Genomic DNA, 26,876 nt, shown 5'->3' on the forward strand with positions numbered 1-26,876 from the left:
TATGACTCATTATGCAAACTTCTTTATTGACTGGGACATCCCCTCCAGGGGCGAGGGGTTGTTATTTGTTTTACAAAACATAACATGGCCATCTAATGAGTCTTGAAATTGGTGGAGTGGTTACGGATTTTAATATGGAGTATATTGGAGTAATGTGGAGTATATTATAGTAATATGGAGTATATTGGATTAGTATGCAGTATATTGGAGTAATATGGAGTACGTTGGAGTAATATCGAGTATATTTGAGTAATATACAGTATATTGGAGTTGTAACTATTTGCAATTTGACGGAAATTTAATTTATAACAATCAAAGTGTTGCAAAGTGTTTTGAACAAACCGAATGTGTGAAAATCTCATAATGTTTTCAATGTGTTGCAACGAAAAGAAACCTTTATTATACAACCCAAAAAATAATTTAATACACAAAAACTCTAGTTTGCTTGATTAAATTGAAATGAAGTAATTTTAAATGGAAGATGGTTATAATAAAAGTAGAAAACGTATCCCCACGTTGTATTCCTGGCGAATATTACTTTAAACATGAGAAACGTGAGAAGAATAAAATGTTTGCTCTCCACGAGCAAAATTAACTCAAACGAAATGTTTTCTTCCAATTTTAGTGAGAACATATCCAAGTTTTTTAAATTTTAAAATTAGGAACTAAAATACTTAAGTGGTACTTTAAAAACTACAGCGCTGAAAAAATAGTTATTTATTTAATATTTTTTATCGATAGATGGGCACAATACTTACCAGATGATTCTTAATTGCACTTTAGATTAAAATTATAAAATAGCTTTAAAATTTATTTTTACAAGCACAGAACAACATTACACAAAAAACCATAGATTTCATGGTCAAAAGACCATGACATTCACAATAATAGTATACAAAATTTTGAACGGCTTGAGTTACCTTGGTCATATTACACAAACGTAAACAAATATAAATACTTGTTCGGTATAATTTAGCCCCAATAAAAAAATGTATACAAAGAATCTTACATTCAAAGAAGTTCGCAAAGGATTGAGTGATACAACATTACTAACTTTATCAGCATTGTTTAAGAACGGATCTCAATATACAAATGTAGTTATATATAGTGAAAGAGCCATATCACTCTATTTCGAGAAGCCTGCAAAACTTTTGAAAGACTTGAAGGAATAAATATTGAATCCAATCAAACTTCCATTTAAGCTGCTGAAAGGTTTTCCGCCTCACAAGACAATTTTTACCCTTGCAGGGTGCTCCAGACTTTCCGCCATATTATTTGTTGCCAGTTCAAGCGTTTTATACTGTTTCCGAATCCGATTTTATTAGGCAACAGAGCTTAACATTTTATTCTTAATCGCATAAAAATAACCTGGTATATCACGCAAAACTCGTGGATATTTTCTTTTCTTTTACGTCAGTCGCCGTTTAGAAATAAAGGTCCATCTTTTGAAGAGATGAACATGTAAAATTACTATTCAATATAATAAAACTGTTTATAACGCAAATTGATGAAGTTGTAGGAAAATAATTTTTATGTAACAAATATTATTTTCTAAGAATTGATCATATTACACAAATAGTAGTCTTATTACTGTAATCCAATTATAACAGAATATAATCTACCCTCAAGACTTTACCACGTTGACCTTTCAAACTTTGATACAAAATTATAAGAGTTATCTTTTCAGATGGTTAAACTCTTAGATCAAATAAACGGGCTACTAATAATAACAATAAATATAATTTGATAATTTTGATAAATAAATAAATTACACGACTTCATTTCTCTTCCAATAGTTCGATGCCTTCTTTCCCATACCAACTACATAACCATTGGCTATCTCTCTCGCTCTATCTAGAGCGGTCAAGTCACAGACTATGTGCTCGATAAACTCTCACCTACTTCAAGCCGTGATAGTCTAGTGGTTAGGACCTTGCGTTGTGGCCGCAATAACCCAGGTTCGAATCCTGGTCACGGCAAAATCTTTTTGTTCGCCATTAATGTTGGTGTAAAATTGATATTAGTAATGTCAAGTTTAACTTAAAAATTGATCGTAAAATCTTTTTGTTAAGTACAGTATATTACAACGGGAAAAATCGTTATGTTTGACAATATAATGAATAGCTAGAGTTATATATACACCAATAATTAGTAGTTGCTGGTAAAATATCAGTAGAGTTGTAGCGTTAGTAAATTTCACGCATAAAAAAACCTCAATCAAATTAATTTTGAACATACAATATTCACTATCATCAGTACACGTTCCATTACCAGTTTGAAACTGTAGCTAGTTCTACTATAATATCTAACTTAGCTCAATTGAGCCATAACGTCAACTTAGCATATGTTTTAGGTCCTCAAAAACTTTAGCAGGGATATTTATTTCAATGTCTAACATGGGTGATATTTTAGACACTTTATTATTTATACATTTTAAAACTCCTGAACAAAATCTCCAAACTCAACTGAACCTCTAAATGGCTTATTAGTCGGAGTGGATTTTTTCTAATTATAATCCACTGGTAAACGCATACATCAACAATACCAGAATACTCCCTAATCTGTTATGCAGAAGCCTAATGCATGCTGGTGAATAGTGCTTGATTGTATAGCAGCCATCTGTAGCATTTGCATATACGATAAGCATGAAGTGCTGATAAATACACCATGAATTTAAAGAGTATAATTGAAAACTAAGGTAATATATTAACGAACTAAAGCTCCCTTGTAGAAGCATCTGTAGTTAAAGCTAACAAGAATCTTCCAACAAAAATCAAGAAAAACCCTTATGTATCCAAAGACTTGGCACAAAAAATACTATGTGATAGTTAAAATTGTATGAGCATAAAAAAATATTTCGGTCGGATTGAGACGATATGGTTCTCTAGAAGGCGTGTGTCATCTGACGTACTATGATTGTGAAATGAAATTGTAAGATAAAATTCATTTGTCATTACATAATTCCCCTACCGTTTGTGAACCATTTTGTATATTGCGTTGTTTTGTTTTGCTGCATATCTAAAACTTCAGATATTTATTAATAGATAATCGCATTTCCCAAGAAGAAATTGTTGGCTTAAAATATTTGTTCATTCACTTACCCTAACTATTTAAAGGGAGATTACACTAAATGAGAAGATATGTATGTCTTTAAAGACCTATACCTCAAAACCAACTTTGATAATATTTTATATATTGTATTGTGAATACTTTTTGTTTCTGTGGACGTTCCTTCTTGTGTGCTGTTTATTGACGATATTCGTTTTGCTGTATATCTACCGAAAGACGAAGCAATACGATGAGTCAAGCCTATTGAGGAAGCGGAGGGAGGGCCCTCTTGCTCCCCTAAAACAGACCCTTACACTGTCACACGCTCACTGCTACATCAAGACTTTTCAAACACCAAAACAACACCTGGTTTTACAGCAACATGAATGCATAGGCTTATGAAATTTTTTATTGGGTAAATTTATTATCATTCATGGCAAAACTACTGTACTTAATAGTTTGAGGGTATCAAAAGCCGAAAATGGTATCCAATCGAATTGTTATATATAGAAAATCTGTACACATTATAACATTACCAAAAGAGTATTCTTCAATTTAGTTGGACTTATATCCAACACGTAAATTAACATGTAAAGTAGTCCGAATCGAAGACGTGGTTTTTGTTTCGTGTGAAGGCTGGAAAAGGGGAGTTATACAATAAAAAAAATATTTTCATTAAGCAAATTTGCTTTAAATTACAAAAATATTACGATGGGGATCTTATGTGTATGTCTTTAGCTACAAAAGATTTTGAACATTTATTTGTTCCATTAGTTTGTGAATGTACTCTCAAACTGTAATAAAAGTACACCATTGCGATTCTTTAAGTTACCTCCTTGTGGACAAACTAAGCGCAATCTTATTTACATTAGAAGTGGGTACATGAGAATAATGGTTGTAAACTAATTGGAATCCGCCTTTAATGCAGGTCTGCTGCAACGGGGGTACTGGAATATATCACTCTGGAAATATCACTTGATCTAAAAACGTAAAAATGAAACTTACATTATTTTTTACTTTTTTTAATGCAGCATAAAATGATATATTGCTGAAAATCTATTATCATTGCTCACAAAAGTTTATAGTGCATGTTAGATTACGCCATAAAATGTTTTTTATGACATTAACGGAACTGGTATGTTTTAACACATGGAAAAACATATGGAAATAAATCAGCCCTGGCATATTGTAATACCATTGACTAGTATGTTGTATCAATGCCAATAGGCAAAGGTAATAGACATCCCATCTATATGGACCAGCTGTAGCAAATTTCTTTGGTAAAAAAATAGTGTAGTTGTGTTAGCCAGTCACAGAATGCACTAGTGTCTAAAAATCTATTTTCTACCTTATTTTTTTGCTGTCCAAGATGATGGGTCTTTATAGCTGCTATAGCACACAGTAAGTCATACTCAGTACCATTACTTTGAACTAGTAAAAAAGATTGTGTATTCGACAGAAATTAGCTATTTAGATCAGCACAATCCGTCGGTGTCTCACATCAACTATGACGAATTTGATAAAAAAATTACAACTTTAACATGGGTATGGAATGTCTAGTTGTAACACTAGTCAAAGGTAATACTACTCAACAATAACGATATCTAAAAAAATAAAACAAATAGTTACTAACTAGCCCATTGGTATCAACTGGTAAATACGATTATTTTCAATGTTTCAAACATCCCCCCCGTCTATTCCTCTTGGGGGTTCAGCTTTCAACTCCGGCCGCCTAATTCAATTTGTGTTGTATTAATGAGAAATATTCTTTTCCACGAACATAACTCAATGTTCCTCTGGCTCCAAGTCTTCAATAAAAGCTCCCTTCGTTACGAAGCCATTGATACCTTCAACTAAGTTCAACGGCCAAGAAAGTGAGTTATAGATATTTATGTAATAAAATTACCTATTTATAACATAGCTGAATTGGAACTAAATAAAATTATATAATGAAATAATGACTTTATAACGAGATTAAAAGTAATGCATTTTCATTGTTTGATGTTTTCGAAATAAACAATGGAAGATAAACGGACTACAACGTCCTTATACCAAAGTTGTGCGGAAGTTGAATGGGTTAAGTTTGTATGGGTAAAAGTTACGAGAATGCGAAAGATATACAAGATAAGTGTTGTTGTTCTTATTTGAAACCTACGATAAACATTGTTTGAAAGAGAAACGTAGTTTTACTAGTCCTTATTAATGAAATAGGACAGTGGTAAAACAATTAAAAAAATGCCATTTTGTTGTGATTTGAGCGAAAATTTATCATACCACTAATTTTGATCCTTAAGTGTTTACGGGATTGTAGTAGTTCTAAGATATTCGAATACCATGCTTGGTGTAATCACATAATTGGTGTTTCATACAGCTGTGTTAATCTATATATTTGTTGAATTTCTTATGATTGTAGTCAAAATAGTAACTTTAAGTTCGCATTTGTAATTTAATCACTCATATTCTTAAGGTTAAAATTTTTAAATTGATATAAAATAAACAGTGTTATCCAATTAAAAGTTTCATCTGATAACCTACTAATAAACAAGAATAAAAATAAATAAATTATTTAATTAATAAATAAAAATAAAATAAACAAACTAAAACATTACATCCTTGACTGTAAAAATGGTAACTGTACAGCAATTAATTCGAAAATTCATCCATAGGCCCTAAAGTAATCAAATCTTTTTTTCGTTAGTTTATTAAATTTAGCAGGGTGATTTGTTTGTCGTATTAGTCTGTAGTATGTAAATACTCATGAAGTTGTAAGTTGTGTTTTCAAGGTTAATGGAGGAAAATTTTCAAACGAAATATCATGTCTAAATTTAATAATTGTTTCTAAGAAAATGAAAAATATCTTCTCCAATTTTAGTACACCGTACTGATTTGGTCCAACAGGTTTGTAACAAATTTTTATAACAAACAAATTACTATAATATTACTAGGAGTTTTTGGCATATTATAGCTGACATAACGCTAGCAATGGAAGTATTAATTAAATTTTGTGTTACATCTTCTACATCACAATCTTACCATTTTATACAATATCAACGGAAAAAACTTGAACGAAATAAACCATGATACTTTCTTATTTACAAAAGCTTGCTGACGTTTTAAATGCATGCGTTCTTGAAATAAAAACAGATTCTTGTACAGCTCGAGATGTTTAATATAAAAACGTGAATGGCTCTTCTCTTCCCCTTCTTTCTTCGCTTCCTTATTAGTTTTGCTTTGCTTTCAGCATTTATGCGGGTCTACATTGTGTCATAATTCAACATCTGCTCGTAATTCCCTTCATGTTCGCTTATTAAAACTTTCCCCTCAACGTAACTTTTTTCATTGTTGTTAATGCGATCAATGCATTAGAAAAACTGCTAGGGGGAAAAAGTTAAACTAATTAGTAGGACTTTTCAAATTGAAATATTGAAAAATAATGAAAAGTTTGTAAAATATTTCTTAATTTGTTTTCCTTGTGAAAAGTTAAATCAGAAAATGAAATGTTGTGATGCATTTAACAATAAATACAGCAGGACTAAACCAACAACAATTGAAAAAAATAACAACAAGGATACTGTTAAAAAAATTCACCTTTTAAAATTATGACCGTACATGGATAACCTATTAACATTTATTTCTATGAAAACTGCTAGACACTTCTACTGTAACGGTTTTATGTGTATTATAATGTTATAACAAATTGTAAGTTCATCTTGTTTCTGCAATTTCACAAATTCGAACATTTAAACGTAATGCTTGAAAAAGAACATTCGAATAAAAATATTGCAGTGACCAATAGTAGGCAAAGAGGGTATATAAATTATCATTCTCAATTGGTCCTTATAAATGTGACTGATAGAAATCAATAGACGTGTAACACTTTTACATATATTCACCGTCTTGTAAATTATTACAGTATAACATTTAATATATCCAGTAGTGCAAGCAAACGTCTATTATTTTATCTGTTAATGACATCAACACGTAAAATTCTACACAAACCGATAGCCTAATTAAGAAATAGTAAAAAAAAGTAATTAATGCTTACGCTAAAATATTTGAAACAAAGGAAATAAAAGCAAGGTGTAAATAAGTTTGTTCCTCTGAAAGGCAAGTTGGGGTTGTTAAGGACAAAGTTTGACCCAAGGGACGACCTACCCGCCTAACCGAGTCACTCACTTTCGTCCCAAATTTAAAATCATGTTAACTTTGTTTGCATAAGCTGTTAAACGGGAGTGTATAGAGATAAAGAAACAGAGTTCAGGTTGGCTTAACAAGTTACTTTTGATAATTTTGTACGCCGTCACTTCTTGTGCGAGTACCTTGTTTGTACATAAAGGTACAAACGCTATTTCAAAACTACTGTGTTATTTTCAGGTATTTTTCTTATAGGTAGGTAAGTTATACATTCATTTAAATAATTTTAAAAAATCAACGTTTAAACTTAACAAGTCTAACGATGTTATGGAACATCATTCTTCATGGTTTCCGTGAAATAATTTTATAACTCACCACGCAAGGTGAGTCAGCCTTCATACCTGCAACAACATTAATACTATTAAAATGAATAATTTTCTACATTTTCTAATTTTTTAGAAAATGAACTTAAATACTCATACTGTTATTAACGATTCTTTGGTGTTATTACTGAGCAATAACATTAGTATTGTAGAGATTCGTGTTTATAAACGAATAGCCTACATCACAAATTAAGGTTATGTATTTCTAATATTATGTCTGGTGTTATCGTAATAAGAAAGTATATCCAAATTTTATTTTGATTCCTCATGCCGACATTTTAAATAAATCGTACAAACAAATCTATAGCTGGACTATATGCCTGAGTGATGATGTCAACATATATTCCACCTAAGCCTAAAAGTGAACCTCGTGTTAACCTAATACTAGTATAAATATCATATACTTTACAATGCCACTTAACTTTGTCAATATCACTAATAGATATGATATGGTTTTAACAGACTACTCAATTCCCGTACGTAGGACGGGCTAGCATCTCGTTATTAATTTAGTTTAAAAACCACATAAGAAATGAGTATTCCAATGCTGTTGCCTACAGAAGTTTTTGTCACATACTGTATTCTGTTATGATAGACACTAATGTGTATAGTGTAACCAAAATTTCGCAAGTAAAAAATCATACACTACATTTTATGGAAATAGTAGCTATGCGGAAACAATAATAAGAATGGTAATTGTAAGAAAAGAAAACTGAACTATTTCAGAAACAGTTTAATTATGGGCTACAATGAGTGGTGCCCGGCACGGACGATGTGTCCTTGACATTTACTGAGGTCTAGCGTGGTAACGCCCTTATCTGCGAAGCTTCCTGTATACTGTATACAGTGTATACTGATAGCCAAAGGCATGTAAACGACAGGAGCTAGCCATGGTTTGAATAATGTCTTAACTTGCAACATAGATCTAACGCCAATTCATCGTATTTATTTTATCGATCATTTAGTGGACTTGTATAGTCTCTACACATTATTTCTTGTACAGTTAGGCAGGTAATTCGGCCTTGTAAAGGTACATTTTTTATGTTTACTTCGTAATGGAATACTTTCAACAATTAGATAACTAATAGTTAACAAGTATTAGATAGAACCTTTTCTGTGCAGTAATTAGAATATTGAACATAAGAAAGATTCTAACGATATTTAAATATAAAATAGAATCTCCATCTTCAGCCTGAAGATCCAGAACCAAAACTAACTACTGAATACAATTTATATGGTTACCATAAGGGTTTTTAACAAAAATAAGTCTCAATCAAAGTTTGTATAGTAAATAACAATACTCTTTTCATTGACTAAAAGCAGAATAAAAAATAGTTTCGTGAAACAGGATAATTTCTTAAAAAGCTTACTCAATAAAAACCCGTCATTTAACATGTAATATGTGTAGTGTAATATTTACCATATAATATGTGTAGTGTAATATTCAACGTATAATATGTGTAGTGTAATATTCATCGTATAATATGTGTAGTGTAATATTCATCGTATAATATGTGTAGTGTAATATTCATCGTATAATATGTGTAGTGTAATATTCATCGTATAATATGTGTAGTGTAATATTCATCGTATAATATGTGTAGTGTAATACTCATCATATAATATGTGTAGTGTAATATTCATCATATAATATGTGTAGTGTAATATTCATCATATAATATGTGTAGTGTAATATTCATCATATAATATGTGTAGTGTAATATTCATCATATAATATGTGTAGTGTAATACCTCTTAATAAACCTAAATGTAAGTAAATGCATTCTCATAATGTATCCGTAGTTCCAATTTCTCAACTTTGGTATTTGTATATTAACCAGGAATACTACATTCGTGATATTAACCATAATACTAGTGAGTCGGCAAGGATGGAAAATATATAAAGGAGCAGACCTAGGTTTGAGTCCAGTTGCCTAAAATACATTATAATAGTTGCTTTCATGCTTTACCTTCAATATTGCTCTCTTCTGAGAGTAAGTATGAATAAAAATATAGCATCCTTCATGATACAAAATACAATAATCATCCACAGTAAGTAGATTTATTACATTATTGAAACCCCCAGCTTAAGAGTAAAAAATTAATCCCTTATCCACCTTTATGTTTGAACAAAAGTAAAAAAAAACAGTAGAGTCGCAATAAGAGAAAAAGGGAGGAGTGTCAGCATGGGTACAATTAAAGGTCGGACGTGCAAAAACAGCTGAGGGAAGTGGCGGGAAGGGGTGACATGGGGCGGTAATTAACAAGGGGCGAGGGGGGGCTTACATGACCCCGTCAGGTGACAGCGGCTGTATGTAGATTACCATAACATGCTGACTGTACCTGCCGTATGCTTGACCTTAGGGCTTGTATATGTAGACACATGATGTGACTGTACACAAGAAGGTTTTCTAATGAGAGTCATGATGTTTTTGATAAAAATATTCAGTTTGAAATAGAAACTGTGCTTAGAATTCTGAAGATACAAAATATCTCATAATCTACCTTTCAATCGGAAAATTCACTAAACAAGGAAGTAGTGGACTTTTAAATTTTCCTTTTACTCTAATAAATAGATAAACATACAGGTAGATTTGTTTTGTGCAGATTTGTGCAGTTTTGAGGGGATAGACTGTGGACAAACGTAAATATAATACGACATAACTATTCTAACTTGTCAAAAATCTGTGTAGACCTAAAATGTAGTCAAACATGACATAAAAATCAGTTTCTGAAAAAATATATACAACAAAAGTGGCTAAATTAAACCGTAAAACACATCTGTTACCAATATAGAGAAACAGAGAGTCTGGATAGAAAATTGTGTACACAAGCTGAACATCAGTACAGTAATTCGCCTAGTATATAAACCAATTAATTATCAATTATCAATTATCAATCAATTATCAATGAACCCAATAAACGAAACTAATTTTATTTTTCAGAAAAAATTAAACTTTAAAACTACTTCTAAAACATTTAGGTTACCAATGAAGACAAGCAGTAAATATTCAGGGTGTCCTAGTTATGAAAATAGAGTGTACAAAAGAGGGATAGTATCATGCAAGGCCTCCGACATGCGATGAAGCTGATGACTCATACCCGAAACTGGTCACGTGGCTATATTTGTCTCGTTTAAAAATGCTTCTTCTTGCATGCTTTCCATGTAATCGTGTTATTTATATAGCTTCAAGATGTACAACATTACCTTACAATTTATGACGGATCAAACTCTATGTTCAATATAATATACCAATAATTTCATTGCGAGTCTGGGAAACTTAAAATATTTGTTTGTGCGTTTGAGTTAGCCCCTATATTAATTAGGATAGGACGATAATAGGAGAAGTAGCTTACATTTAGCTAAATGAATTATATAAACTATAAATATAGTACAATAAATTATTAATATGATCTCCCTTCAGAGTTCTAAATACGAGGAGCTAAGCCATTGAGCCTCTTTGCTTCTTATTTCACGTAGAACCGGGAACCAGGGGAGAGGGATTGCAATGTAGACACTAATCATCCTCACGAACAATTTAGGTATAAGCCAATCTCACGAATATCTTTTGGTTAATTTTATTTCTGTGTTCATCTATGGCACCAGCATATTTTTTACATGTTTGTTAAGCGAACGCTCTTGTTACTTAAGTCGACCTATTATTGGATGCTTCATTAATTTATGGTACAATGACAAATAACATCTGGGTCCGTAAACGATCTCGCTTGGAATTGAACCAGCGACCTTTAAACTTGAAGGTGAACACCTATAACCACTTGGCTACCGACAAAATATGAAAACTGTTGATTCACACTATGTTCCAGTTTTTAATAGGTGTGTATATGTGGGTGTGTAGGTGTGTACTAGTACTAGGGGCAAAGCAGTAGTTCGGAAACTGAAATAATTGTAAAGCATGGAGGTTGGGAGACACTTGAGTCATATGGTAAAATACTACAATGATAATTGCCTGATATGTTAATCGGCAAAATAAATACCACAATGGTTATTCTTGTGAAAGAATCGGTTATCTTTGACAGTAAGGCGTAAAAAAAGGCGTCTCAATCCATTCTACCATTGAACATTGGATATTGAAGTAATATTTATGTCAATATCAATTTGTATCAGTAGCTAAAGGTTCCATACTCATTCTTCACATTAAAATACGTCCAGTTGTGTCCCCATCTACATTGAACGAGATAAGAGCTAAAGATCTACTTGTATCGAAGTTATGTTTTCTTTCGAACGTACGTATGAGACGAAAACCTCTTAGATGTAAATTCTAACTTAAAAAACTCCCAATGCCCTCTACAGGTCTGTACTAACGAATTGCTCTCCTATCTCATTCGTGTTCCTCTAGTAATGTGTTAAGAACGTATTCTACTCCTCATCACGACTTTACTTGAGCACTTACACTATTTTAAAATCCTCCTTTTAGAACTACACATCAACATGTTATGGTTCCGTATTGTAGTGCATTTAAAAAAAAACTACTCCCTAAACTTTATTATATTAGGTATACACATTTAATTTCTCCCTTTCAACTTCGTACTCACACGGGACCGAGCTTGAGTGGATAAAGAAGTACTTAACGTTGCGTGCGACCTAATAAGTTTTTGTGAACCACTCCGGGCCTCTTAAATATTTATGTACAAAATCCGCGGACCCCAACAGCAAACATGAGACTTTATTGAGGCGCAAAACTCAAAACGTTTGCTTTTCCCCGCTCGGGATTAAAGCTTTTTAAAATGGTTCGTTTACGTATTGTGTTCTTGTTAATATTCATAATAAAAGAACTTTGAAAGCATTGTTTGAAAACACTCAATAAATTTATATTTATTAAAGATTATTTAGATCCAAACCATGGCCATTGTGAGAGCTACTTGTAACAGAAAAACAATACGAACAACATTCTTGTGTGTTTTACTGGTACACGTTACACATTTTTAATAATTGATCCAAAACAATTATAAACAAATTGTTGATTTTGATTATCTTGTGCCAGCCAAGGAGCAATAATTGCAATGTAGAATTCAAGTTGATTTATTTCAAATTACAGTAAATAAAACGCACATTGTACAGGAAACCATTATACCTAAGTTGCTAGTAGTACTAACCTTACAAGTTTTATCTTGCAAAAAATCAGTAATATATTTTCAATTAACAACAGAAACTCGACCCAGCATGTGCTGTCCCTGACAAACTGTCCCTTTTGGCTTTGTAAACGAGTATGTGTTTATATGAAATAAATATAAACTAATGTACTGGAGAGTGGTTTTTACTGAAGAATTTTGTCGTTCTTGAAAAAAATAATATTCTTAACTAAATTCATTAAATTCTGCACTAAGCGATTTAATAATGTAAATTATATAAGTGTAAAACGATCATTTAGATTTTTAAATAATAAAAAAATAGTTAGAGAAATTATTCTTTAATACTTTCACAATTACAAATTCGAATCCTTTAAAAGTCCAGTATAAAATAAATACATACATAAAATAAATACAGTATAATTTCATTTCAAATCTTAGTATCAACAATCTATATGATCATCTTTATAGTTATAAACAAATTTGATATAAGGAATCTTATTCACTAAACATCTAAAGCAACAGTCAAAACTTATATAGCCATGATCTTTCACAAACTTCATTACAACTAAGGGTTGAGTTTTAAGGTATAAAGAGTTAAACAGTTTTGGTCCTTTGAAGGTTCACAGATGTTATCACTAATAAATATTCAAGATCAGCTGTTGGTCGCGTGACTTACAGCGTGACCTGGCCACCTTTTACCGGTCTACACCAGTTAACAGGTTCCTCCATTGATCTTGCACAATACCTACATATATCACTGTATAAAAGGATAGGGAAAACTACTTCCTGTGGATATACTGATATAACCTGATATAAACCTTTGGTACCTTTGAATGTAGTAAGGTAGAATAGAAATTGTACAAACCAATACTGTATAGGTGAGGCACAATCGGTCCATCACTTGAAGCATACAAGAAAGAAAACAAAAGTAATTAATTCCTCAAGATGAGGGTTTCAATTCACGTTAATTTAGCAATGACTATGCGATACACGACGGTTCTTCAGAGCCTAAATTGAGTAAAAACGGATAGTTTTCTGTATTGGATTGAATATGTATTGAGACTCATCAATCATCATCCGTGAAAAGTCATCAAATTTCATGTTCGGCGGAGAACACCGCCACACGTTTGACACACCTAATTAACACGTTTGAATATTCCTACTTTGAGTAAAATCTGTAGGGATATTTTTCTAAGACGTTGTTCCCAGATTGATAGTGCTCTCCTTTTGATCATAATTTATCAATAAACATTTCAGTAACCATAAATGGTTGTAAATTTCATGAATGGTCCATACTAAAAAACTTTAGTTAAGTGTATCCCAAACTCAACCCTAATTTGTATTTGGGTTGAAATACACACACAATAGTTGTATGTCTTTCTTAAACGATTGACGTGTTAAGCTTTGCTACTCTTGTATGTGACTTTGTCTAGTAAATGAATGCATAATATTTTCAATTATAAAACACTACTTGCCACACGTACCTTTTAATAAAAGTGTTTGAACATGTAGTTAGTTATCGTCACAAAAATAACGTTCAGATAAATGCATCATTTATCTTAATTTAATACAAAAGCATAAATTGTCTTATTTGTATTCAACACTGAACATAGCTAATTTACCAAACATCACTTTGTAAATATAAACGCGACCAGTGGTCATAATGTCAAGTACAAGTTGGGAATATGAGTACGGTGAACATGTTTAATCTAACTACTTTACACCGTGGGGAAATCATACAACTATGACTTTGAACATTAACGGGGTAGTTTGAAACTGTGAAATTGTCAAGCAAATGTTTGGTAAATATATTCAGATTACAGTTTTATCCTTGAAATAAAATTATAATTTCTTTGTCTTTGGTGATAATATGACTTAAATACATCCATGGACATTAAGGCCTATTTTAATTTTAAGATAATTTACTTTCATAAACCTCTCCTTTATGTGGGTTGCTATAGAAGTTTTTTTTAGAAGAAGAAGAAAAGGTGTTTATTAAAATAAAATATCAATACAGTGTTTTTACATAAACACAAAGAACAATGGTCAAAGACCGTCTGTTTTGTGGTTGACATACTGATTTTACAACATTTTAAAACACTTTAAAAGAGTCCATAAATCACTAACTATAATTCATTAAATAAACTGATTTCTAGTAAAAAATACACAAATAGCACTACACAGTAAAAAATGATCAGTTAACAAATGAATCAAAAATAAAATTCAAATATAGCCTACTGAGAATCTGAATTAATTCTACAAACAGCAATAAAATATAAGTAATAATAGAAAAAAAAACACCACAAGACGTTTACTTTATCTTTTGGAGTTAAAACTATGATATGTGACGACCACCAAAGATGCTACCAGTTACAGCACTAATCTTAAAATAAGAAATATTACGATAACATTTCATGTATACGATATTTAAATAAATATCAACACTTACATAACTTTAAATCAACAATAAGAGATGTGTTTGTTAACGCAATAGTTTTCAAAACCTTTACTAGTACCTCAGAGTAATCTGAGCTAGTACAAAAAAGATAATTAAAAATATTCAATGATTGTAAATTCTATGGAAATATTTTACGAAGTAAATTAGTCCTGAAACGGCGCGGAATCCTGACACATCTGTTACAATTTTAACAGGAATTCCAGTTTTACAGTGACATCTGGGGTAAACTAAACTTTAATCTCACAGTGGCGTGAATTAGTCCGGCACTAAACTATGCATTTTTAAATTCTAAATTCAATTAACGTTCATTCAATATTGCATTTGTTGTACAATTAGTCACAAGATTAAATTAAACGTAGTTTTTGTTTTATTTAAATATATAAGATATATGAATGTTTTAATTAAAATGTATCAGTTGACTATTTTCATTTATGTATAACAGAAGCTTTAATTAGTATCATGATCCTAATACCAATTAACGGATCGTGTTCGTAAAATGAATTGCCCTCGTTCTAAATGTTATACATTTAGCGTAGAGTGGGTCGTTTATAATTGCAAAGACGTTGACGAGGGTTTTATGACCCTAAATGTAGAATAGTAAAATATATTCTTCAATATAATTATCTAAACTATAACACGTAGCCTAATTTGGAGCGCGACAGTAAAATGATTATAATTGGGAGTTTCGTATTAAAATTGATATTGGTTGTATTATTATTTTATTATATTTGCACAGGAATGATGTTTAACTACTAAAGGTTTTAAAAATTTTATTTTAGAGCAAATTTACAAATTTTTAAGCATTCCCGTTTAGGAAACATGTAGCCAGTGAATTTATCGTTGATTTATTGAATAATGTTAACCCGCGCTTGGCCAGCTTCAATAGTAACCAATAAATGTAGAATTACATGTAAACTTGAATTGTAAACCGTTGATGGTGAAGTTGTGGTTAGTTACCATGTGAATAGTGAACAGTAAATGGTTTGTAACCACATGGCAAAATTTGAAGACAAAACGACATAGTTAGTTGACCTGTGGTAAAACCATACACTTTTCACGTGATTTCACTAATCACGGAAGTAACGGGCTTTTAAATTTTCCTTTTACTCGAATAAGTTGATAAACATACAGGTAGATTTGTTTGTTTGTGAGTATAGACTGTGGACAAACGTAAATATAACACGACATAACTATTCTAACTTATCAAAAATGTGTGTAGACATCAAATGTAGTCAAACATGACATTAAAATCAGTTTCTGAAAAAATATATACAACAAAAGTGGCTAAATTAAACTGTAAAACACATCTGTTACCAGTATAGAGAAACGGACGGTCTAGATAGAAAATTGTGAACAAACGCTGAACATCGGTACAGTAATTCGCCTAGTATATATACCAATGGACCTAATAAACGAAACTAATTTTATTTTTCAGAAAATATTAAACTTTAAAACTACTCCTAAAACATTTATGAAGACAAGCAGTAAATATTCAGGGTGTCCTAGTTATGAAAATAGAGTGTACAAAAGAGGGATAGCATCATGCAAGGCCTCCGACATGCGATGAAACTGATGACTCATACCCGAAACTGGTCACGTGGCTATATTTGTTTCGTTCAAAAATGCTTCTTCTTGCATGCTTTCCATGTGATCGTGATATTTATACATCTTCGATGTAAAAAATTGGCTTAGAATTTATGATGGATCAAACTTGATATACGAACAATTACCCACCATAATTAATTACGATAGGATGGTAATAGGAAAAGAGCTTACATGCAAAATGTATGACACAAAAAATATAAAGTACAATTAATTAATGATTAATATGATCTCCCTTCAGAGGGCTAAATCCAAGACGCTAAGCCATTGAGCCTCTTTGCGACTTATTTCACGTAGAACCGGGAACCAGGGGGGAGGGAATGCAATGGTAGAGACAGTAATCATTCTCACGCACTATTTAGGTAGAAGCCGATCTCATGTATATATTTTGTTTAATCTTATTTCTGTGTTCATCTACGACACAGCAATTTTTTTAAATGTTTGTTAGTCGAACGCTCTTGTTACTTAAGTCGACCTTATGTTGGATAGCATCATTAATTGATGGTACAATGACAAATAACATCTGGGTCCGTAAACGATATCGCGTGGAATTGAACCAGCGAACTTTAAACTTGAAGCCGACACCTATAACTACTTGGCTACCCAGAAAATATGAAAACTATTGATTAACACGATGTTCCAGTTTTTAATAGGTGTGTATACTAGTACCAGGGGCAAAGCAGTAGTTCAGAAAATTCTATAATTGTAAAGCATGGAGGTTGGGAGAGACTTATGGCAAATTACCACAATAATAATTGCATGTAAAGGCCTGATATGTTAATCAGCAAAATAAATACCACAATGGCTATTCTTGTGAAAGAATCGGCTATCTTCGACGGTAAGCTACAAAAGGCATCTCAATCCATTCTACCATTGAATATTGTATACTGAAGCATTATTTATGAAAATATCAATTTGTATCAGTAGCTAAAGGTTCTACACTCATTCTTCACATTAAATTACGACCAGTTGTATCCCCAGCTCATTGGTAATGGCACGAGCTAAGATCTATTTTGTATCGTGGTTATGTCTTCTTTAGAACGTATTGAGATGAAAACCTCTCTGACCTCTATGTTAACTTCTATGGTAACATAAACCCTATGAATACTAATACCTTCTACAGGTCTGTACCAAAGAATTTCTCTCCTCATGCTATCTTCGTCACCTTGAGAATTAATTCTCCCAGTAATATGTTGTGAAGTTGTACTCCTTATCACCACTTTACTTGAGCACTTGCACGATTTTAAAATCCTCTCATTCGACCTACACGTCAACAAGTTATTGTTTCGTACTGTAGCTCAAATTTAGTTGAATTTAACAAGAAAACTACTTCCTAAACTTTATTATATTAGGTACACACGTTTAATTGTTCTCTTTTCAACTTCATACTCACACGGGACCGAGTTGGAGTGGATAAAGAAGTACTTAACGTTGCGTGCGACCTAATAAGTTTTTGTGAACCACTCCGGGCCTCTTAAATATTTATGTACAAAATCCGCGGACCCCGACAGCAAACACGAGACTTTATTGAGGCGCAAAACTCAAAACGTTTGCTTTTCCCCACTCGGGATTAATTTTTAAAATGGTTCGTTTACGTATTATGTTTTGTTAATAAAAGAACTTTGAAAGCAATGTTTGAAAACACTCAATAAATTTATATTTATTAAAGATTATTTAGATCCAAACCATGGCCATTGTGAGAGTTACTTGTAACAGAAAAACAATACGAACAACATTCTTGTGTGTTTTATTGGTACACGTTACACATTTTTAATAATTGATCCAAAACAATTATAAACATATTGTTGATTTTGAATATCTTGGGCCAGCCAAGGAGCAATAATTACAATGTAGAATTCAAGTTGATTTATTTCCAATTTCATAAAACGCACAGTGTACAGGAAACCATTATACCTATGTTGCTAGTAGTACAATCACATTGTTTTAAGTTCTATCTTGCGAAAAATCAGTAACATATTTGGAGAGTGGTTTTTACTGAATAATTTTGTCGTTCATGAATAAATTAATATTCTTAACTACACTAACCGATTTATTTTAATACTACGTTCATTGACCTTCAATAATGTCAATAATCCAATTTAAAAAAATATTGAGAGAAAGTATTCTTTAATACGTTCACAATTACAAATTCTAATCCTTTGAAAGTCCAGAATAAAATAAATATAATTTAATTAAAAATCATCAAGAATCTATATGATCATCTTTATAGTTATAAACAAATTTGATATAAGAAATATTATTATGTAGTCACTAAACATCTAAAGCAACTGTCAAAACTTATATAAAATCTTATAGCTATGATCTTACACAAACCAACATTACAGCTAAGGGTCGAGTTTTAAGGTTTAAAGAGTTAACAGTTTTGGTCCTTTGAAGGTTCACAGATGTTATCACTAATAAATATTCAAGATCAGCTGTTGGTCGCGTGACTTACAGCGTGACCTGGCCACCTTTTACCGGTCTACACCAGTTAACAGGTTCCTCCATTGATCTTGCACAATACCTACATACATCACTGTATATATATGGATAGGGAAAACTACTTCCTGTGGATATACTGATGTATCCTGATATAAACCTTTGTTACTATGGATATAGTAAGGTTGAATAGAAATTGTACAGACCAATGATGTATTGGTGAGAGTTCACAGTTGGGCTATGCATTGAAGCATTAAAAAGTAATTAATTCCTCAAGATGAGGGTTTTAATTCACATAAACCAGCAATGACTATTCGATGCACAATGGTTCTTCAGAGCATAAATTGAGTAACAACCAATAAACCAATAGTTTTCTGTATTTAAGGACTGAATCTATATTTAAGTTATCTATACTGGGACTCCCCTGTGAAAAGTCGTCAAATTTCATTTCATATTCAACGTTAACTCTGAGTAAAATCTGTAGGTATATATTCCTAAGACGTTGTTCTCAAATTGAGAGAGTGCTGGCCTTTTGATCATAGTTCGTCAATGAACATATAAGTAACTTTAAATGTTTCTACATTGAAAACTACTCTCCTTGAGCAGTTCATGAATGCTCTTTAACAACTTAAGTCAATTCAGCTTAATCAAAACACTTCCTTACTTTGTATTTGGGTTTAAATGCACACATAATAATTGTGTATCTGTCTTAAGTGGTTATTAAATAATTTATTAATATTTAGTTTATGGTAAAACGAGTTAAGCTTTGTCACTTCTCTTGTAGCATGTGGCTTGTCTAGTAAATTAAGGCATACTATTTTCAATTATAAAACACTACTTGCCACACGTACCTTTTAATAAAAGTGTTTAAACATGTAGTTAGTTATCGTCACAAAAATAACGTTCAGATAAATGCATCATTTATCTTAATTTAATACAAAAGCATAAATTGTCTTATTTGTATTCAACACTGAACATAGCTAATTTACCAAACATCACTTTGTAAATATAAACGCGCCCAGTGGTCATAATGTCAAGTACAAGTTGGGAATATGAGTACGGTGAACATGTTTAATCTAACTACTTCACGCCGTGGGGAAATCATACAACTATGACTTTGAACATTAACAAGGTAGTTTGCAACTGTGAAATTGTCAACCAAATATTTGGTAAAATATTCAGATTACAGTTTTATCGTTGAATTAAAATTACACTTTTCTTTGTCTACGTCTTTTGTGATAACATGACTTAAATACATCCATGGACATTAAAGCACATTTTTTAAATGAGAATTTACTCTAGTAAACCTATCCTTTAAGTGGGTTGCTATAAATGTTTTTTTTTTTATCTTGGGAGTTTAAACTATGATATGTGACGAGCATCAAAGATGTCCCAGTTACAGTAGTTATCTTCAAAAGATTACAATAAAACTTGATGTACACGTTATCTAAATAAATAGTAACACGTCTTCAAATTAACAATAATGAATGTGTGAACGCAGTTTTCAAAACCTTTGCTAGTAAAAAAGTTAATAAATAAAAAAAATATTCAATTATTGTAAATTCTATCGAAATATTTTACGAAGTAAATAAGTCCTGAAACAGCGCGGAATCCTGACACATCTGTTACAATTTTAACAGGAATTCCAGTTTTACAGTGACATCTGGGGTAAATTAAACTTTAATCTCACAGTGACGTGAATTAGTCCAGCACTAAACTAAGCATTTTAAATTCTAAATTCAATTAACATCCATTCAATATTGCATTTGTTGTACAATTAACGTCACAAGATTAAATTAAACAAAGTTTTTGTTTTATTTAACTACATAAACTATATGAATATTTTAATTAAAATATATCAGTTGACTATTTTCATTTATGTACAACACAAGCTTTAATTAGTATCATGATCCCAATACCAATTAACGGATCGTGTTCGTAGAATAAATTGCCCTCGTTCTAAATGTTATACATTTAGCGTAGAGTGGGTCTTTATAATTGCACAGACGTCGACGATAGTTTTATGACCCGAAATGTAGAATAGTAAAATATATTCTTCAATATAATTATCTAAACTATAACACGTATCCTAATTAGGAGTGCAACAGTAAAATAATTCTAATTGGGAGCTTGGTATTAAAATTGATATTGATTGTATTATTATTTTATTATATTTGCACGTGAATAATGTTTAATTACTTGTTATTAATGTTATTAATTAAAGCAAATTTATAAATTCTTAATCAATCCCGTTTAGGAATCATGTAGCAAGTCAATTTATCTTTAATTTATTAAATAATGTTAACCCGCCCATGGCTAGCTTCAATAGCAACCAATAAATGTAAAAGTAATACATGTAAACTTGGATTGTAAACAGTTGATGGTGAAGTTGTGGTTAGTTACAGTATGAATAGTGAACAAGTAAATGGTTTGAAACCACATGGCAAAATTTTAAGACAAAACCACATAGTTAGTAGACCTGTGGTAAAACCATACACTTCTCACCTCAGAAAGTGGTTCTGGGTATTGAAAATTGAAAGGGTAAAGTCAATATTATTAATGTTTGAATACTAGAACAAACTTTTGTAGCAAATAATTTACCTGTACTGCTTAACCTATTCTAAATTAAAATTAGTTTTAAAGCTTATGGCTTTACCTAACTGTATTAATTAAATTAAAACTGGATCAGTTTGAGAACAATAATTCTATTAAACTAGAAAACTGTATCTAAAAGAATTTATATGAATATTGAAAGCGAATTTCACTCAAATTATCTCAGAGGTTTGTAAATATACAAGTAAAAATTTGAGTCTAGACTAGCTTCCAATGTAAATTCTTCCTCTTCGAGACGTTTCATCTTCCCAAGTCTATACAATTCCAAGATGCGATAAAATCATACACAAAGAAAAATACGTAAAAAAAAAAACTAATAAAAAAATATTTTGCTAATGGCTGTGTAGGCCCTACTCTTGGTTGGTGTTAATATTTTGTGTACATTTTTCTCGTTTTGCTTGTATCTTCCTTTACTTACGCAATTTCAAACCGCGATAAAAACTGTACATTGTTTGCACATTTCGGAAGCATATTGCGGGTGTCCTGATAACATCAAAGTATACACTGTAAGGGACACCGGCTGCTTCAAACCTACCTGTTAGTTAATTATTGAAAGCCAAACAAGCGGGTGGGTTTGTAAACAGGGGCGATTACACCGGGGGGGGGGGGGGGCAAACAGAACTGATTGAACCATTAATAACCAACGTGGGACTTCGGTAATACTTTCATCATGAAAAATTAATTATTTAAGACGAAAGTCTGACGGTTATTCGTTTTTATTTGCTAAGTGTACATCTTCCCAATCCGATGAAAGATGTGCTACAATTTATAGATATCGTTTAGTAAAAAAAGAGTGGCTAGAGTTTAAGAATTATTATTAAAATTGATGACTGTATATAGTTTTTTTATACAGCGTAAATTCAAACATAATAAATTGGCAAATTATTACATATCTTCAAGTAATTCTATGCATAAAACCATCATAAATATTACCAAATATAATTAATCTCGAGAGTTCTAATTGATTATAGTTTGTCCAGGTCTAATTTATTGTATAATTAACCGGCTGGGAGGACAATCCAAGATTGGACTGAGGCCTAATTGACATAGAAACTGACGCTGTCGGCGAACAATAGTCCCGTATCACACTGTATGTTGTATACTGCAGTAACTGAGCTGGGCTTTCATCAGGCTAACAATGCTGTTGATATGACAGGACAGTAATTTAGGTGAAATAACAAGATTTATGGTTTGTCGTAAACGGATGGGTTGGTTGGATAAACGATGATTTTTGTACTAAAAACCCTTAGTACAAACTTTCCACTTAACATTTGGTCTGTTTTTACGATTGGAAGTGACAATTTACTTATTTACCGGCAATTCGTCCTCATACGTATTAAATTAAATCAATTAAAACCTTAAAGGTCTTTAAATACAATTATTTCGTAACCAACACAGATTTGTACCAGTAAACAAAAGTTATCACTTTGAATACCAAATGGAATAACGCCGTTCCAAAATTACATTGGAAAATGTAGTAGAAAATTAAAGAGTACCGGTAACATAAACTTTCCAAATAAGATGCTTAGAATATTTTTCGTTTCTGTACAATCCTAAAAGTAAAGTTTCTTTTTTATAAATTACTCCTCAGTAAAACATATTAATTGTGAATTGAACGTTTTATTTTTTACACGGAAGGATGCATTTGCACATAATCATCGGTAACGTGGCACAAATCATACAGTAATGTAGAAATATGGAAGCAAAGTCGTCAGTTATTTATTTATTTTATTCCTAGTTCATCACATATTTAGGCTAATATAGATTTTGAATCTTTGATTCTTGCCATCTGTATTTTGATTATGTGGTTTTCCAAATGATTAAAATATTGTACAACAGCTTAAATAACGTTCCAACAACTCAAGCTGACCAGTGATACCAGCTTACCCCAAACATTTAAATTATTTACATTTGCTCCCGTAACGTTTTCTATGATTACCATGGTGATTCCCCATGCAGCCAATGTCCCTGCACCCCATGTTGAGTTATGTGTTGTAATTATGAAGGGCTGTTACCGCCACGGCTCGGGGAATACCAATGCCTCTGTCCCTGTCTGTCCCCCCCATCATCCCACAGCTTTGATTTGTCCGTATAAAGGCGATTTTTCTCAATCGAATTTTGATCCAAATCAAAATCGTGATGTGACTCAGTTATGCCACTTTTGTTGAAAATGCTTTGCAAATTTTACACGGGAATTTTTTATTATGGTGTGAGATTTATTTAAATTAATGCATGTAATGGGGTATAGAAATGATTTTTTAGCTTTATGGGTGTATATTTACTTAGTATAAAGACTGAGGAGCATCCTTAACATTCTAGTTTGTAGGTTTAAAGTAGTATACACGTCAAACTACCTTAATGTGTGATGTTTCAACAAAGAGTAAACAAATAAAGGTTTATGGTACTTTTGCTCCTTTCAGAACGATCCGTTGTCCTGTTTAAGTATCAAATAACAGCTGTTTCATGGTTCGGAAAATGGAGCATATCAAGAGTGTTAGCCATTTATTAATTCCTTTTGTCAAAAGTACTGTACAAAAAAGAAAATAAATAGAGACAAGAAATACCCCTACACAAAACACAAAAGAAATTAAACATTTAATACTTAGACGTTGTTTGTACATTGGGATGCAGCGCTAGTGGTAGATAAGTCTCCTGAAAACCTAACCCAAGACTAACCTTAACCAACCTCTTAACAAAGTAACCTTACGATTAGAACAAACATTGAATTTAATTTTCTCATAAAAATAAATACTTGTTTGGCTAAATATTACAACTACAACGTACTACTCAAACGTCTAATACTATTCACAAAAGTCGAAAGAAAATGTCACTAAACTTATTTCCAACCTTTAACACAATGTATTTTCACCTGAAAGGCGAGTGACGTCATAGCCGTGTTTGATGTCGTCATATGCGAGGGATTGATTTCCGCTATCAGTTTACCGCCTCATAAAGCAGCATCCCTGCTTATGGTTGGGGGGGGGGAGGTTGTTGGGGGGGGGGGGTGAAGGCACTTTACCGAACAGCTCGTAAAATAATAACACCACCTTCTATCAGAACACAGACGGGGCCTATCTTTATAGCCTAGCCGTCAGGGGCCCTCCTCCGTTAAAGTGATTTCTTTGGAATAGCTGAAATATATGGCAAACGTATAACGGAATCGAATTAATTAAAGTAAATGTTTTTGGTCATAAAATTACATTGAAATTATGACATAACGTGCACAACTCTCATTATTGATGAGTTAATTGCATTGTTTACATACATTAAAAATATTAAAATTTTATTTGCCAAACATACTGAATTCTGGCATTGGTATAACACTAGATGGCAATTGTGTAAAATATCTATTTACTAAAATTAATATCCTTGATTTTTTCTAAACAACTGGTATGAAGTGTGAAAGCAAGCTAAGTTCTAATGCAATATTCATGACTCGAAATAAAATTATTGCTTCGTTTATCACACGAAACTCGCCGGAAGCAATTAGTTATTTTGTGGAAAGCAATTATTTGACGGAGAAAGTGATTATTTGCGGTGGAGGGGTAGTTTTAGGCAGGAGGGGGTGCGTAGGTCTAAGGCTCGGGGACAGATTTATAGCCAATTTAACCGCTTTATTGATTCAGGAGCTGTCGAGGCTAATAATTACACCTTGAGGGTCACATTTATCACTCGACACTTGAGCTGCGATCCGAGGACCTCATCTGGTTACCTTGGCGGGGACTGATTAAATGGGGTATATAGAGGACGAACTTATAGGTTGGAGCTACATGGCACGGGCCCCCATCTGGTTACCTTGGCGTGGACTGATTAAATGGGCTACACAGAGGACGAAAATATATGTTGGAGCTACATAGCACGGGTCCCCATCTGGTTACCTTGGCGGGGACTGATTAAATGGGGTATATAGAGGACGAACTTATAGGTTGGAGCTACATAGCACGGGCCCCCATCTGGTTACCTTGGCGGGGACTGATTAAATGGGGTATATAGAGGACGAACTTATAGGTTGGAGCTACATAGCACGGGCCCCCATCTGGTTACCTTGGCGGGGACTGATTAAATGGGGTATATAGAGGACGAACTTATAGGTTGGAGCTACATAGCACGGGTCCCCATCTGGTTACCTTGGCGGGGACTGATTAAATGGGGTATATAGAGGACGAACTTATAGGTTGGAGCTACATAGCACGGGCCCCCATCTGGTTACCTTGGCGGGGACTGATTAAATGGGGTATATAGAGGACGAACTTATAGGTTGGAGCTACATAGCACGGGCCCCCATCTGGTTACCTTGGCGGGGACTGATTAAATGGGGTATATAGAGGACGAACTTATAGGTTGGAGCTACATAGCACGGGTCCCCATCTGGTTACCTTGGCGGGGACTGATTAAATGGGCTACATAGAGGACGAACTTATAGGTTGGAGCTACATAGCACGGGCCCCCATCTGGTTACCTTGGCGGGGACTGATTAAATGGGGTATATAGAAGACGAACTTATAGGTTGGAGCTATATGGCACGGGCCCCCATCCGGTTACCTTAGCGGGGACTGATTAAATGGGCTACATAGAGGACGAACTTATATGTTGGAGCTACATAGCACGAGCCCTCATCTGGTTACCTTGCCGGGGACTGATTAAATGGGATACATAGAGGACGAACTTATATGTTGGAGCTACATAGCACGGGCCCTCATCTGGTTACATTGGCGCAAAGTAGTATAATAATAGGCTATAAAGAGAAATTAATACACACTCGTACGCTTTCGGTTGCAGAAAATTGGGTCATATATCTATTAGCCAATGTTCTCTATCAGTAGTACACAAAAGTGGTTGTAAGGTCAAGGTCAACATATAAAGTGCACGCTATTGCATGCAGTTTTAAGACCTTATTTTATCGTGACCCAACAAGCAGACTGAGCCGGAAATACAATGTGATAAATTAAGATCTACTTGAAGATCAAAATGAGTAGTAATCTTTGTCAATCTTTACGGTATGCGTGTTTTGTTTAGTGTCAACTGTATTTTATATAGTGTGCTTAAGCTAGTAAACAGTTCCTAGTACAGCCTCAAACGTGTATTTTGCTGTTAGCAATGATCCAACA

The 26,876-nt window shown here is 32.7% G+C and overlaps 1 protein-coding gene and 1 non-coding gene across 2 annotated transcripts in view; one reads left to right on the forward strand and one right to left on the reverse strand.

Moving 5' to 3' along the window:
- The window catches only part of LOC129003578 (uncharacterized), a 209,399-nt gene that overhangs the window by 31,920 nt on the left and 150,603 nt on the right, over window positions 1–26,876 (reverse strand). The window lies entirely within an intron of this gene.
- On the forward strand, window positions 1,908–1,979 carry Trnah-gug (transfer RNA histidin (anticodon GUG)). Its single transcript has one exon. It is a non-coding gene; the product is annotated as a tRNA-His (tRNA).

Source organism: Macrosteles quadrilineatus, unplaced genomic scaffold (genome assembly GCF_028750875.1).
Source record: "Macrosteles quadrilineatus isolate MER2022 unplaced genomic scaffold, UCM_ALF_1.0 Scaffold_9__3_contigs__length_116548681, whole genome shotgun sequence".
Taxonomy (NCBI): Eukaryota; Metazoa; Arthropoda; class Insecta; order Hemiptera; family Cicadellidae; genus Macrosteles; species Macrosteles quadrilineatus.